Source organism: Bos grunniens, chromosome 12 (genome assembly GCF_055505025.1).
Source record: "Bos grunniens cultivar Pamir isolate PY7600 chromosome 12, Bosgru_T2T1.0, whole genome shotgun sequence".
Classification (NCBI taxonomy): Eukaryota; Metazoa; Chordata; class Mammalia; order Artiodactyla; family Bovidae; genus Bos; species Bos grunniens.
Genome location: NC_141176.1, coordinates 36,240,944 through 36,256,996, shown reverse-complemented (window position 1 = coordinate 36,256,996; position 16,053 = coordinate 36,240,944). Strand labels below are relative to the sequence as shown.

Sequence of the window (16,053 nt, the reverse complement as noted above, 5' to 3'; positions counted from 1 at the left end):
GACTTAGCACAACCTTGTAAAATATATCCTGATTCCTCACTTTACAGATAAAGTGAGGATTAGAGTCTCAACAACCTGCCCAAGATCACATGACCCAAAAGTTAGGGAGCCACTACTTTTTAAAAAAACTTTCAGGGACTACCCTGGTGGTCCAGTGGTTAAGACTTTGCCTTCCAATGCTAGGGGTACAGGTTCGGTTCCTGGTCAGGGAACTAAGGTCCCATATGCTTTGTGGCTGAAAAATCAAAGCATAAAACAGAAGCAACTTCATGCTGATGTTTTTGGCAGAAACCAACACAATACTGTAAAGCAATTATCCTTCAGTGAAAAATAAATAAATTGAAAAAAGAAGCAACATTGTAACAGATTCAATAAAGACTTAAAAGAATGATCCACATCAAAAGTATCTTTTAAAAAATTCCAACTAAGTAGACATTTTTAACCATAATATTGTATAGTCTTCCTGGTGAGACCCACATCTATGGATTCTCCTGTGTTAGCTTCCATTCCATGGATAGTTGGATGAAAAAGGCTGTCATTCTCATTCTCACACATAAGAACTCTAAACTGTGCCTTTAAGAGGGTGTGTGATGGCATTTAGTTACAGTCTTGTATTTAACACAGATCTTTTCCTCTTTTGCACTTTTCTGACCTCTCTGATGACTGTTTTGCTTAGAGAAGCTCTGAGTCAGCAGCATTTCCGGGGACCTGCAGGATGAACTCTGGCTGGAGTGGGAAAAGGAGGACTTGCAAGCCTGCTCCTTGCCTGAGCTCGCCATTCCGCATCAGCACAGCGAGGAGACCAGCACTTCTGCAGGAAACAGCCATCAGGGCTGCTCATCCCAATTCAGGAGCCACTGGCCACAGTGGTTGAGTTACATTTAAATTCGTAAAATAAAATAGAAACCCAGTTCTCAGCCCCACCAACCACACGGCGAGGCCTGATCCCCCACGTGACCGGAGGTGCCGCATGGGCAGCTTTGGTGTGGAATGTCCACCTGACAGAGTCCACTGGATGCCTGCCCATGCCAGCTGCCCCGCACCAGGCCCCACAGCCATGGCCACGGCCACAGCCGCTTACAGAGCCGGGGCAGGCCCAGCTTCCGATGCCTGGAGTTCGTATTCCTAGAGATGAGTCTACACAACTTCATATAAAGGAATGAGACATGGTCTTTTTTTTCAGGGTGGAGAATCAATTAGCAAGATAGACATGAAACTGGGACAACAACAGGTGATTTTTATTAATCGCCATAACCATTTCTTCAATTTATTTATTTCTCGGAATTTTATGTAATGCAAGTTATTTTAGATTTGTGTTTAATGAATGTGATTCATTTCTTACAGAGGATCTGTTTTTTGCTCCATTTTGTGAGCTCTGTGAATCACTGCTTACACTTTAAGTTTCAAAGGTAGATTGTTGCTTTTCTGTATCTAATGTTTTTGCTAAAGGAAAACCTTCCTTCCAGTAGGAACACGGAATGACCAGGTCCGGATGCTGAGAGACTTGGCTCATTAAACACGGGAGGGGTCTGCAGCTGGCAAGCCTGGTCTCTCCACTTTCACGAAGTCTGTGCCCAGGGCCCCCATGTGCTCTGCAGTGACCTGAGGTGGGAACCCCAGAAGGTGCATGGGGGCTGTCTCCAGTTGCGGCGAGTGGGGTACTCTTCACCACACGCGCTCCTCCCTGGTTGAGTTTCACCGAGATGAATCCACACGCTGGCTACGCAGCTTTTTTAAACAATAAAGAGAAGAAAAGTGCGGCCCAGGTTTGTGGGTCACTGATGGGAAGTCAGTGGCAGGGCCGGGCCTGGACCTGCACAGACTCAGAAGGATAGGGAACCAGCCGGACAGGAGGACACGGTCGCCCAGGCCATGGGGTGAGGGGGCAGGCCCCATTCTGAGCCCCAGACGCCTACCAGTCTAGGTGGCTGGTTGTAGGAGGCAGTGTAGCCATGGAGAAGGAAGTGGGCTGATCCAAGGAGGGGAGGTAGGCGGAGGGTCCTGGGAGAACAGAGGGCTCCTGGAGCATATCTGCCCACTGCAGGCAAGAGGGCACCTCTGTCACCAGCCCCTGTGGCTGTCAGGCTGGGGAGCAGGGGGTACGGGCAGCTGCTGGGCAAGGGAGGCCGGGGGTCACGGGCCTGAGCAGAGTCCTGATGGTTCAGGGGGAGGGTGGAGAGGGAGCCCTCCCTAAGAAAGGGCTGCTGGGAACCCTTAGCTCGGTTCCTTAAGCTGCAGGACTGTGTGTATCTCTCCTCCTGTGACTCTCGGCAACCTGTGGTGGGATGAGAAAAGGGAGAGGATGAATCAGACCAAGGCCGCCTGAGCTCAGGCTGGAGGTGCAGGGAGCAGGACGGGGCAGAGTGGGGCTGGTGCTGCTGAGAGAGCTGCAGAAACGGGGCTTCTCGGGATCTGGGCCGGGGAGATGAGGAAGGGCAGCAGGGCCCCTGAAGGGAGGGGCATGCAGCGGAGCAGTGGACATGCAGGGAGGAGAGGGATGTGGTCAGAGGTGGAGTGTGGACAGTTACGGGAGCTGGGAAGTGTGGGTGATGCAAAGCGGCCCCACTCGCCACGATTAGAGAAAGCTGCGTGCAGCAGCAAAGACCCAGGGAGGGCAGCAAAAAGTAAGTGAACGGTATAGTGTTTGCACACAACCCCTGTATACACCCCTGCACACTGTGAGTCATCTCTGCATTACTTACAAGCTTAATACAATGTACAGGTTTTGTGGACAGTTGCTGGAGCACAGAAAATTCAAGTTTTGCTTTTTGGAAATTTCTGGAATTTTGGGGGGATATTTATGATTCAGTTGGTCGAATTCAATGATGGGGAACCAATAGATATGAGCACCAACTGCATATTAACACCACTGAACTATATACTTAAAAATGGTGAAGATGGTCAATTTTGTTTTGTGTGGATTTTTTTTCACCACACACACAGACCCAAAAAAAAACAAAAACAAAAATTCTCAGAGAGATCTAAGAAGAATATCCCACGATCTTGAGCAGAAAACACAATATGATAAAGGTTTCACTTCTCCCCAGAGGAACACAATGCAAGCCCAACACAGTTTTTCACGGAAGTTGAAAGGGTGGTTCTAAAATGTATATGGGAATGCAAAGCGTCAAGAATAACCAGGATCCTCCTGAGGAAGCCACAATTGTGTAAGACATTATAGATTGCTGTATGTATGCCCTCTCAATTAATCCTTATGGCAAAAGAGTCATTCCCTGTTTTACATATGAGAACACTGAGGTTTGCAGAGGTTAGTGACTCACCCGGGGCACACAGCAGGGGCAGGTGGCACTTGAACACCCTGGTGAGTTCCATATGTCTCACTCACACACACACACACACACACACACAACACACTCACACACAACACACTCACACATACACTCACACACACACGGAGATGGGGGGCACCAGCTCACACCCGTTGGGGCTTGTGTGCTGTGCTTAGTTGCTCAGTCATGTCTGACTCTTTGCAACCCCATGGACTGTATCCCTCCAGGTTCCTCTGTCCATGGGATTCTTCAGGCAAGAATACTAGAGTGAGTTTCCTTGCCCTCCTCCAAGGGATCTCTCTGACCCAGAGATTAAACCCAGATCTCCTGCACTGTAGGCGGATTCTTTAACATCTGAGCCACCAGGGAACCCCTTGAGCCGAAGCAGGTCTGAACCAACCTTGGGGCAGATTTGAGCCTCTAGCCCGGCGTCCGTCCTGGTTCAGTGGGTCTCTGGGGGCTGTCGAGGTCTCAGAGTGATGTGGTCTGCATCCTCCTTGGTCTCTCATCGCTTTTCTGATGAATTTTGTTGTGGTCAAGTTCCTTTAACTGCTTTGCCCTTCAATTTCTGTAAAATGGAAAGAATCATCCCTAACCCCACGGGGGGTTTGAAGATTAAATTAAATAACACTCAGATCACAGTCAGAGAAGGCAATGGCACCCCACTCCAGTACTCTTGCCTGGCAAATCCCATGGATGGAAAAGCCTGGTAGGCTGGAGTCCATGGGGTCGCGAAGAGTCAGACACGACTGAAGTGACTTAGCAGCAGCAGCAGCAGCAGATCACAGTGTCTGAACCTGGAGAAGCATTCAACAAACGTCAAGGACTAGTATCATTTATTATTTAAATGCATCATTTAGAACCACGATTGTGTAAGACATTATAGATGGCTGTACACATGCCCTTTCAGTTAATCCTTTCAACAAAGGAGTCATTTCCTGTTACACATCTGAGAACACTGAGGTTTGCAGAGGTTAGTGACTCACCCCGGGCACACAGTAGCAGCAGGTGCACTTGCAACATGGTAGTGAGTTCTCCTTGGATTCTGTTTCTTTGCCATCTTCTCCTCATATCAAGTGCAGCCCTGTGAGGTGAGCTGCCCTTGCTTCGGCCCATGGAGGCATCCTGCTGTCTTTCCTCCACTCTGTTTTCTCTGCGTGTCAGGACTTACCCTGTATAGCTCTTTATTCTTGCCTTTTAAAATTTAACATTATAATGTTAGCACATTTCAAAATATTTAAAAAACACAGGCATGCCTCATTTTATTGCATTCCACTTTGTTGCACTTTGCAGATATTGTACTTTTTACAGATAAATATTTTAGAAAACTGACAAATAACTATAGGGGAAAAAAACCCCACTGATGGAGACTTATTTCTTCCCCCAGTGCACTGAGTGGGTGACCTTGAGACAGGCAGTCGTGATTTTTGAGACAGTTATTTATTTTTGATCAAGAGAAATATATGATCTTTGGTGGCTCTGCTTGTCTTCCCAGATGGTTCAGAGGTAAAGAACCAGCCTGTCAATACAGGAGATATAAGAGATGTGGGTTTGATCTCTGGGTCAGCAAGATCCCCTGGAGGAGGGCATGGAAACCCACTTTAGTGTTCTTGCTTGATGAATCCCCACGGACAGAGGAGCCTGGCGGGCTGCAATCCATGGGGTCACAAGGAGTTAGACACTACTGAAGTGACTTAGCACGCACGTGGGCCTATGAATGTTGGTGTAGGGGCAGGTCATTGTGACCTCCACCCCAGGATGCAGAGCAGTCCTGCACCCACCTACCCTGTAACTCCTCTGCTGCCCCAGCTGGCACCCCACCCTCACCTTAGCAACTGTTCCCCATGACTGGGGTTTTATCTTTGTGAGAGGAAAAGCACAAAGCTTTTCACAATCTGGACTTTGCCCATCACTTTAGCAAATCATTTGTTTTTATCTTAATCTTGTTTTTTTTGTTCAAAACTTGGTCCAATGTCATTTCTCTGGAAAGCATCCTTTAACTTCTCTCATTGTCATCTGGTTCACATACTTTCTGGCTCAGACAGTAAAGAATCTGCCTGCAATGCAGGAGACCCGGGTTTGATCCCTGGGTCATGAAGATCCCCTGGAGAAGGAAATGGCAGCCCACTCCAGTATTCGTGCCTGGAGAATCCCATGGACTGAGGAGCCTGGTGGGCTACAGTCCATGGGATGGCAGAAAGTCAGATGTGACCGGTGACTGAGCGAATAACACACTTTTCTCTGGGCTTCCATAATTTCTGTGTGTATTTCTGATCTCTCAATTGTTTTTTGGATTTTTGGTGGCACAGCCTGTGTGATCTTAATTCCCCAACCAGGGGTTGAACCCAGTCCCTTTGCAGTGAGAACTCAGAGTCCAAACCACTGGATCGACAGGGAATTCCCTACCATTATCAGTTTTAATCTGTGTTAGATTTCAAGTTTCTTGAGGGCAGAGATTATGCCTATTCCAATTTGTTTCTCAACTGCCTATTAAATATGCATATATATGAATATATAACATGTAATTACTTATTATTTGATTCACAGATAAGTAACTAAGAGAGATGCTGAAGAGGGTGACCCGGATTCTCCTAAGACTGGGTGTCTGGTTGCTGGAGTTGAGAAAAAACAAAAGGAACAACATGTAGTCACTTTGAAATATAAGAATTTAAGAAAGCTTCTTAGGAAAAAAAACCAGATTCCATATTTGTTAGCTATTGCAACCCCACACACATGCTCAGGTATTCCTGGACAAGTGTTTTAGCAAATATCACTGCATGTGGTGACAGGAGCCAGAGGGGTTGGATCAGGAGAGAGGCCCATATTTCTAGTTCTAGAGACAGGCTTGGCATCACTGCCAAAGTCAGTGGGACTGGGTAGTGGGGTTCCAGACCCCTGACCTCAGTTTTAGTCAGAGTTCTACTTTTGTTTCAATTTGAAGAAGGATTTCTACTGCTTAAAAAAATAAAAGCTGGGGGCATCGCAACCTTAGACCAAATAGCAATGCATCCCACGTCCAGGCCAATTTGCCAGCTTCCCCAAGACTTGTTTCCACTGGGGCTTTCTTTAATTAGGCCCTTTTTTCTGGCATTTGATGCTATTCACAGTCAGAATCCACTCTTGTCACACTTTCTTGAATTTCTGCCATGTTCTAGAAACTCTCGTTTATTCGGACAGTTCTCTGGAGGGTCATTCTGGGAAGGTGCTTTCAGCCAAGTCCTGAAACTCCCTCATCAGGCGACAGGCACATCATCTCCCTCAGAGTCCTGCAGTGAGAACCCTGCTCCATGGATAATTGTGTTAGCAATCAATAATCCTTTCACTGAGACTGGTCATTTTTACTCATTTATAGTGTTCATTGTGCAGCACAAAATGATGAGACTTCTAAGTAACAGAAATAATACCACCTTGATTCAAAATCAGGTTTGGAATTAGTATTATAATTTAGTAGTGTGCTAAGAAATCTCAATAACCTCAGATATGCAGATGACACCACCCTTATGGCAGAAAGTGAAGAGGAACTAAAAAGCCTCTTGATGAAAGTGAAAGAGGAGAGTGAAAAAGTTGGCTTAAAGTTCAACATTCAGAAAACTAAGATCATGGCATCTGGTCCCATCACTTCATGGGAAATAGATGGGGAAACAGTGGAGACAGTGGCTGACTTTTTTTTTCTGGGCTCCAAAATCACTGCAGATGGTGATTGCAGCCATGAAATTAAAAGACGCTTACTCCTTGGAAGGAAAATTATGACCAACCTAGATAGCATATTCAAAAGCAGAGACATTACTTTGCCAACAAAGTTTTGTCTAGTCAAGGCTATGGTTTTTCCAGTGGTCATGTATGGATGCGAGAGTCGGACTGTGAAGAAAGCTGAGCGCCAAAGAATTGATGCTTTTGAATTGTGGTATTGTAGAAGACTCTTAAGAGTCCTTGGACTGCGAGGAGATCCAACCAGTCCATCCTAAAGGAGATCAGTCCTGGGTGTTCATTGGAAGGACTAATGCTAAAGCTGAAACTCCAATACTTTGGCCATCTGATACGAAGAGTTGACTCATTGGAAAAGACCCTGATGCTGGGAGGGATTGGGGGCAGGAGGAGAAGGGGATGACAGAGGGTGAGATGGCTGGATGGCATCACCGACTCGATGGATGTGAGTTTGAGTGAACTCCGGGAGTTGGTGATGGACAGGGAGGCCTGGCGTGCTGCGATTCATGAGGTTGCAGAGTCGGACATGACTGAGCGACTGGACTGGACTGAACTGAAGTGATGATGAACTCATCATGTCTTTAACCACAGTGTCTTATTCCAAACGAGAGGAGTGGCAGGCGATGGCCTCCAGGGGAGGGTGATGATGGGATGGGAGGACCAGACAGGTTTGGGAGCAGGAGCTCCAGATGAGGAGGAAGAGCAGGTTCCATGGGTGCAAGCTGCCAGCAGGCCTCGGGAGAGGCACCCCAGCAGGAAGTCTCCGGATGTGGAGCAGGTCTGAGTGATGACAAGACCCAGGAGGAGACACTGCTGGGAAGCTGGTGACAGAGTGCAGTAAGGTCAGTGGAGCCGAGGTCAGCTCTCCTGCAGCTGGTCGGATGGGTGACGAGGGGGCTGTGCAGGCCAGTGGCTTTCTCCCCCACCGGGGGGAATCTCCCAGGTCGTAATTGTATCCACCAGCCCCACTTCCTTCTTTCTTCCTGGAGTCCCCCTGCCTCAGTCCTCTTCTGGCCACTCACCTGTCCACTTTTTGTTCCCACATTTTGTGGATTCAGTCTCATCTACTACTGTTTCCAGCTGATCTTTATCCTTGGGGAGTTAGACCTTTAAAAATATAACTCTGTGGTCATTTGAATGGACTTGGGGAGGAGAGGAGATAAAACACCCATTCAATCTGCCATATTCCCCCCCTTTTTTCAATATCATTAGGCTGAAGGAAAGTGATGACACTGAATAGTGAGACAAAATGGGAGACCCCCTAACTTGTGGCAGGGGTGGTGGGTTACTCCTCCTTGTTAGAAGTCACTGATTTCTTGTTTTGAAGACAGATTGTGGAGACTACTTTGGTGGCCTGGAGGTTAGGACCATGTGCTTCTGCTGCTGAGGGCCCAGGTTTGATCCCTGGTCAGGGAACTAAGATCCCAAAAGGGTGTGGCATGGCAAAAAAAAAAAAAAAAAACAGACTCTGAAGAACTGACATGGACAGAACAAATGTCATAAATGAGATGAGACAAGTCAATGAGGACTCTCTAGACAGGAAATGACCTTGATTATAATTCACTTTGATTATAATTCACTCCTTGTCTTGATGGAAACTCACTACTTCCAAAAAAATGATAGTGGGAAGAATCTCTCTTCCTTTTTATTATTACTTAATAGTTCATTTTCCATACTTCCCTTCTGATTAATACAAAAGGTATTACTAAATACTTAGCTTCCTCCTCGGCTACCGCCGGCAGCTGGACTGCACATGGCGTGCTTCTTTTGCAGACGTGGGGGCGCCTGTAGGCTTGAAGGATGACTTTGAGCCACTGCTCAGCTGTTTCCAGGAGATGGATAGTGTGCACTTCGAGGACTTCTCTGAGCTCTGGAGGAGTGTGAAGTTTGGAACCATCTTCTGTGGTAGAATGAGAAATTTAGAAAAGAGCACGTCTGCAAAAGAAGCTTTGGCTTTGGCTTGGCGATATTTTTTACCTCCGTACACCATCCAGATCAGAACTGGTATTTTGTATCTGCTATATGGATTATATAACACCCAACTGTGTCTGAAGGATTGGGATGAAATTTTAAAATTTCAGCAAGATTTGATAAATGTACAACATTTTGAGGCAGCTTATATTTTTTTTGGAAGCTATGACTAGACAGAGCATTTCACTTTACAGCAATGCTTAAATTCCCGTCATACAGAATGAAGAAAAAATCCAACGAGCTGAATTACTGAAGAATTTAAGGACCCAAATGATTGATAATGAAACTTATCACTTATGATGTATTAGAGGAAATGATGAATGTTCATGACCATTATCAGAGAATTAAACATGTAATTTCAGCTGACAAGCCCAATCCAGAAAAATCCCTCAACTTGATAAAGGATGATTTTTTAATAATATCAAGAACATAGCTTTGGAACATCAGCAGTGGCACAAAGACAGAAAGAATCCACCCTTAAAACTGAAAGTTAAAGATGGAGAAGAAAAGAGTGAGAGAAATTCACAACAATCAGAGAGATGTGAAAGGGCAGCATCGTTAACGAAAATAAAATCAAAGGTGTTTTCAGTTGTTCAGGCATTGAGGTCAAAAAGTCACCATCAGGTCAAAGTTGACTTTTCTGACTCTGATTCTGCACCTGGTCAAGTACAAACCAAAGCAACTAGGAAAAGAAGAAACAAAGAAACGTTGAAACCAGCAGGAAGTGGAAGTGTCTTCCAGAGCCAGAGGTGACACGCATAAGGAAGATAAATCTTTAAGTCTGAGTATGCCTGTGGTTACAGAAGAGGATGAGGGGAACAAAAGTTTTAGTGAAACAAAGTTCACTGCACCTAAGAGGAGAAGAAAACAGAGAACAAAACCCTGGTGTAGAGTACTTAATATTGAGCTCTCTGACAGAAAAGATTTATATAGGTTCATCTCTACCAATATTTTTGGACACCCAATGTGAAGAGCCAACTCATTAGAAACTTGATGCTGGGAAAGATTGAAGACAGGAGGAGAAGGGGATGACAGAGGAGATGGTTGGATGGCATCACTGACTCAATGGACATGGATTTGAACAATTTCTGGGAGATGGTTAAGGACAGGGAGGCATGGCGTGCTGCAGTCGATGGGGTTGCAGAGTTAGACACAACTGAGAGACTGAACAGCAACAACTACCATTTTTCTAGATTCTGCATGACCCAGCAATCCTACTCCTGGGCATATACATGGAGGAAACCATGATTCTAAAACATACATGCGTCTCAATGTTTATTGTAGCACTATATACAGTAGCCAGAACATGGAAGCAACCTAAGTGTCCATCAACAGAGGAATGGATAAAAAAGATGTGGCACATATATACACATGGAATATTATTCAGCCATAACAAGGAATGAGATTTTGCCATTTTCAGAGACAGAGATTCTCTGGTGGCTCAGATGGTAAAGAATCTGCCTGTAATGTGGAAGACCTGGGTTCAGTCCCTGGGTTGGGAAGATCCCCTGGAAGAGGGCATGGAAACCACTCCAGTATTCTTGCCTGGAGAATCCCCATGGACAGAGAAGTCTGGAGGGCTGCAGTCCATGGGGTCACAAGGAGTTGGACACGACTGAGTGACTAAGCACAGCACAGAGACATGGATGGACCTAGGGACTGTCATACAGAGTGAAGTAAGAAAGAGAAAACCAAATATTGTACATTAACACATATGTGTGTAATCATGACTATATTTTGAAGATAGGGTATGAAGCACTTGATAAGATTTGCTTTAGATGTGAAATGAAAGCTTATTGGGCAGAGTTCAAATAGAAAATATTTGTGTTTAACAGTGGGTGAATTAAAATATGTCCAAGTACTGGTTACCTATTATATTAAAGTAAGCTATTTGTATTGTTGACTTGGTTATAATAAAATAATAGCACTAAGTTGTAAATTTAAAAAAAATACTCAGCTTCCCTGATAGCTCAGTTGGTAAAGAATCCAACTGCAGTACAGAATACCCCAGTTCGATTCCTGGGTTGGAAAGATCCCCAGGAGAAGGGAAAGGCTACCCACTCCAGTATTCTGGCCTGGAGAATTCCATGGAGTTTTTAGTCCATGGAGTCACAAAGAGTTGGACACAACTGAGCAACTTTCACTTAGGATACCAGAACTAAAATCCTGTGATGCTCAGCCCAGTTTAAGATCAGTTTTGACTGTTCAGAAAAAGTAATCTCATACAGGCAGCCACAGGAGAATTCATTTCACTGAGAATTACAGAAACAATTAACTGTTGTTTCAGCTCCTATCACAGGTCAGCTAAAGGAATGAGCCTGTCCTGAGTGTTCAGTGTGGTGGCCAAATGAGCGTTATTCTTCACGTAGCTGAATATTGCACCAAAATGAAGCTCCGTTCTCTTCAGGAAACGCTGATTGAACTGTTGCAGGTTCTATGTCTGCACTGATGAAACAAAGATGAATGAACGGGTCCCTCAAGCCCTTGAAGTCGAGGGGAACGTGGAGACATGATGGCGAGTGGGTGATAGGCTTCTTGTGGCAGCACAGGTGCCCACAATTGCCCTGGTCGAGGCTGTGCACGGGCCCTTCTGCACATCCATCTGCAGAGAGCTGCCGGTCAGATGTTGTCTAGACATGGCGCCACTTCTCTCTGCTTCCTCGGAACACTCTCTCCCTGAGAAGCTCCTGCCGGTGGCTGCTGCTCGTCTCCTGCCCCAGCACCCCCCACCATGCCCTGTGTCTTATCTCTGGGGAAGGGGCTGGGTGCTTTCCCAGGTGGGAGATGAGCTGGGGTGGGGCCAGGGGCTGATTTTCTCAGCTGGTCTGGACTTTTTCTTTCTCTTTGACACCAAACACACCCGTCAGGGAGAACCAGCCTCTGCTCTGGCCTCCTCATGGTCCAGGCTCCTCTATCTCATCGCCCATCTGCCTGGAGGAGTCTAGGTTGCCTCCCTGCTCCACAGAGCAGCCACTGTGGTCCTCTTTCAGCCAGATCTCCTCATTCACGTACTCAGAACTCTGGAGGACGGTGGGGAGCTGCCATCTCACTGGCGGTCAAGGCCCCCATCCTCACAGGCGGCCGTGCTGTGACCTCCAGTGCTGGCCCTTCCAGTGTATCTCCATATTGCTACAGGGCTTCCCTGGTGGCTCAGACAATAAAGAATCCGCTTGCAATGCAGGAGACCCGGGTTCGGGACCCGGGTTCGATTCCTGAGTTGGGAAGATCCCCTGGAGGAGGGCATGACACCCACTCCAGTATTCTTGCCTGGAGAATCCCCGTGGACAGAGGAGCCTGGTGGACTCAGTCCATAGGTTGCCAAGAGTTGGACACAATTAAGTGACAGCAACACACATCTTGCTGTTGGATTAGACTGTGGGGTGAACCAAGAGAGAAGGCTCCCACCACATTTTTGCTGGTTGGTGGGGGCAGCCCACTCACATATCCAGTAGTTTTCAGGACAGTTTCCAGGGGCAGGAGGTGGCCTGAGACCTCCTCTAGCAGAGGGAGGACCAAGGAGGGACCTGGAGTGGGGGCTCTGTGTTCCCAGTGGTTTTGAACCAGACAGGACAAAATCACACACATGTCTCTTGTTAGTGCTAGGGGGTGTTCTTGGGTAACCACAAGCATTTCTTCAAACCCTCAAAATAACCCTGCAGGGCTAGGTGGTGGATTCCCATTGTACACACTGGGAAACCAAGGCTCAGAGGTGTCACATTAACTGCCTCAGCCTCAGGCTTGGGAGGCCACTTTCTGAACAGATCTATCAGCCCCAAAGCCCCCATTTACTCTGTGGCACCAGGCTGTCCCCTCCCAGCAGGTTGGGGGTCTCATGCAAGGACCCTCTCTTCAAAAGAGGACCTCAGGCATTTGTCAGGCTGCAGAGCTTCCAATACAGAATGTGGATGTCTCCTCTTTTGTATTCTTATCCACATTTTCTTATTTATATTCTCCTTATATTTGATCCATCAAATGGAAATATCCCTTCAGGAAGAATCCTGCTGTTGTCTGGGTGGACTAGATGCCAGTGAGAAGAAAATTTAAAGTTCAGTTCAGTTCAGCTCGGTCATGTCCAACTCTCTGTGAACCCATGAACCACAGCACGCCAGGCCTCCCTGTCCATCATCCACTCCCAGAATCCACCCAAACCCATGTCCATTGAGTCGGTGATGCCATCCAACCATCTTATCCTCTGTCGTCCCCTTCTCCTTCTGCCCTCAATATTTCCCAGCATCAAAGTCTTTTCAAATGAGTCAGCTCTTCCCATCAGGTGGCCAAAGTATTTCAGTTTCAGTCCTTCCAATGAACACCCAGGACTGATCTCCTTTAGGATGGACTGGTTGGACCTCCTTGCAGTCCAAAGGACCCTCAAGAGTCTTCTCCAACAGCACAGTTCAAAAGCATCAATTCTCAGCTTTCTTCACAGTGCAACTCTCACATCCATACATGACCACCGGAAAAACCATAGCCTTAACTAGACGGACCTTTGTTGGCAAAGTAATGTCTCTGCTTTTTAATATGCTGTGTAGGTTAGTCATAACTTTCCTTCCAAGGAGTAAGCATCTTTTAATTTCATGGCTGCAATCACCATCTGCAGTGATTTTGGAGCCCAGAAAAATAAAGTCAGCCACTGTCTCCACTGTTTCCCCATCTATTTGCCATGAAGTGATGGGACAGGATACCATGATCTTAGTTTTCTGAATGTTGAACTTTAAGCCAACTTTTTCACTCTCCTCTTTCACTTTCATCAAGAGGCTTTTTAGATCCTCTTCACTTTCTGCCATACGCGTGCAAAACTGACAGCTGTACTGGAGCATGTCGACCCCAGCTGCTTCATGATGGCTGGTTGTTTCAGCCCTGAGAGTCTGTCCCACACTGGGACTTCTGACACTGACTGATTTTTCTAGCCCCGTTGATGGGCTTTATGGCAGAGAACATTCTCGCGTGAGTTTCAGCGGTTAGTACTCACAGGATCTGGTTAGAGAAGATGGTGATTGGGAAGATGCGCATATTGCACAAGGAAGGTGTGTGTGTGTGACTCAGTCAGTGGTGAAACAGCTTCCAATTCCAGGCTGAACCCAGAACTCACCCGGCTAGCGGAACTGCCAGGCTCATACAGGACCCAGCCTTATGCAAAACCCTTGATGTCGTGTACTGCACGTCCTGGGCAATTAGCACAGGCTTCAATATCACCTTGGAGAGGAGGTTTCCTGTCTAATAGTTGCTTTTATCAGATCACCTGGGGACTCTGGGAAACAGTGGTAAAAATCTGGTTAGTGCCTGACACGTAGAACAGTGTTAGAAGATGATACAAACCAGATGGTGCTAGTGGTAAAGAACCCGCCTGCCAATGCAGGAGACATAAGAGATGTGGGTTCGATCCCTGGGTGGGGAAGATCCCCTGCAGGAGGAAATGGCAACCCACTCCAGTATTAGTGCCTGGAGAGTCCCCATGGGCAGAGGAACCTAGAGGGCTACTGTTCATGGAGTTGCAAAGAGTCAGATACACCTGAAGCCAGAAGCCTGGGGGCCTGAGGAGCCTTGAGAAGCTCCTTCCATTATAACATGGTGGTGATGGAACCCACGGCGTGACCCTGGAACCCACGGTGTTGACCCTGGGCCATCACGGGTGAATTTTGGCAGCTGCTCTCTGTTTGAAAGACCTGACTCACATAATAGAGGATCAATATTTTTAACAATATGAGTATAATTATTTTCATTGTTCTTAGAGACAAACCAGAATCCTCTCAAAAACATGATTGGATGGAGCAGCTCCTTTGTCGGGGGCTGTATGTGAGACAGGGTGTCTGTGGCACGTGGGGCAAGGGTGGCATCTTGCTCAGAGCACTGAGACCCCCAGAGATGAGTTATTTTATCATAGTGATCAGTGATATTGTTTTTCATACATTTACCTTTTATTTTGTATTGGGTAGGAGCTGATTTGGAGAAGGCAATGGCACCCCGCTCCAGTACTCTTGCCTGGAAAATCCCATAGATGGAGGAGCCTGGTGGGCTGCAGTCCATTGGGTCACTAAGAGTTGGACACGACTGAACGACTTCACTTTCACTTTTCACTTTCATGCATTGGAGAAGGAAATGGCAACCCACTCCAGTGTTCTTGCCTGGAGAATCCCAGGGACCGGGGAGCCTGGTGGGCTGCCATCTATGGCGTGGCACAGAGTCAGACAAGACTGAAGCGACTTAGCAGCAGCAGCCGATTAACGATATTGTGAGAGTTTCAGGTAAATAGTGAAATGACTCAGCCACACATACACATGTGTCCATTCTCCCCAAACTCTCCTCCTGTCCAGGCAGACACTTAACTTGAGAAGAGTTCCCTGTGCTGTGCAGGGAGGTCCTTGTTGGTTCTCCGTGTTAAATATAGCACTGTTACATGTCCGTCGCAAACTCCCTAACTCTCTCTTCCCCTCTTCTTCCCCAGTTCCAGCCATAAGCTTGTTCTCTGTGAGTCTTTCTGTTTCGTAAGTTCATTTGTACCATCTCTTTTTAGATTTCACATCGAAGGTATGTCATATGATAGTTCTCCTTCTCTGTCTGACTTACTTCAGTCAGTATGACAATCTCTAGGTCCGTGCATGTTGCTAGAGCTGAGTTTTCAAGAAACCCCCGTGGAACAGTGCAGAGGATGGAGGACGGGAGGCTGGAGGACGCTCCTGTGAGGCTCCAGGAGGGCAGGCCCTGGGGCAGAGTGAGGCTGCAGAGGAGGATGCCTGCTGGAAAAAGCTGGGTGACTCATTCGATGTGGAGATCAGGGCAGTGTGGTTCTGCTGCCTGGATGAGCAGTGGGTGGAGGCAACATCTCATCCCATGGGCCACACAAGGAGATGGTGGGTCTGTCTGGGTACTAACTGTGTCGCTTGGATGGGGACAGGTTCGGGAGGAGGTGACAGTGTACCCCAGTAGGGGGGTGCTTTCTGGGTGTGGACCAGAAGCTCCAAAGGAGAGCACATGGGATGAGGAAGCAGGTATGGGGAGAGAGGAGAGTTAGGAAGGAAGGTGGAAGACCATCCAATAGCTCCATCCTCAGCTTAGAAACAGAAGGAAAACTTCCTATGGGTCTCTCTGC

At 47.0% G+C, this 16,053-nt stretch overlaps 1 long non-coding RNA gene and 1 pseudogene across 2 annotated transcripts; one reads left to right on the top strand and one right to left on the bottom strand.

The window, feature by feature from the left end:
- Positions 1-1,217: 1,217 nt before the first annotated feature.
- Positions 1,218-4,108, bottom strand: LOC147361694 (uncharacterized). 2 transcript variants are annotated; one of them, XR_015137609.1, is made up of 3 exons: positions 3,971-4,108; positions 3,691-3,881; positions 1,218-2,275 (listed from the first exon to the last, which is right to left on the bottom strand). It is a non-coding gene; the product is annotated as an uncharacterized LOC147361694 (long non-coding RNA). The 2 variants fall into 2 exon arrangements; XR_015137608.1 differs by having other exon boundaries at positions 3,691-3,858.
- Positions 4,109-7,876: 3,768 nt separating this feature from the next.
- LOC147361693 (snRNA-activating protein complex subunit 1 pseudogene) lies at positions 7,877-10,053 on the top strand (annotated as a pseudogene).
- The last annotated feature ends 6,000 nt before the right edge of the window (positions 10,054-16,053 follow it).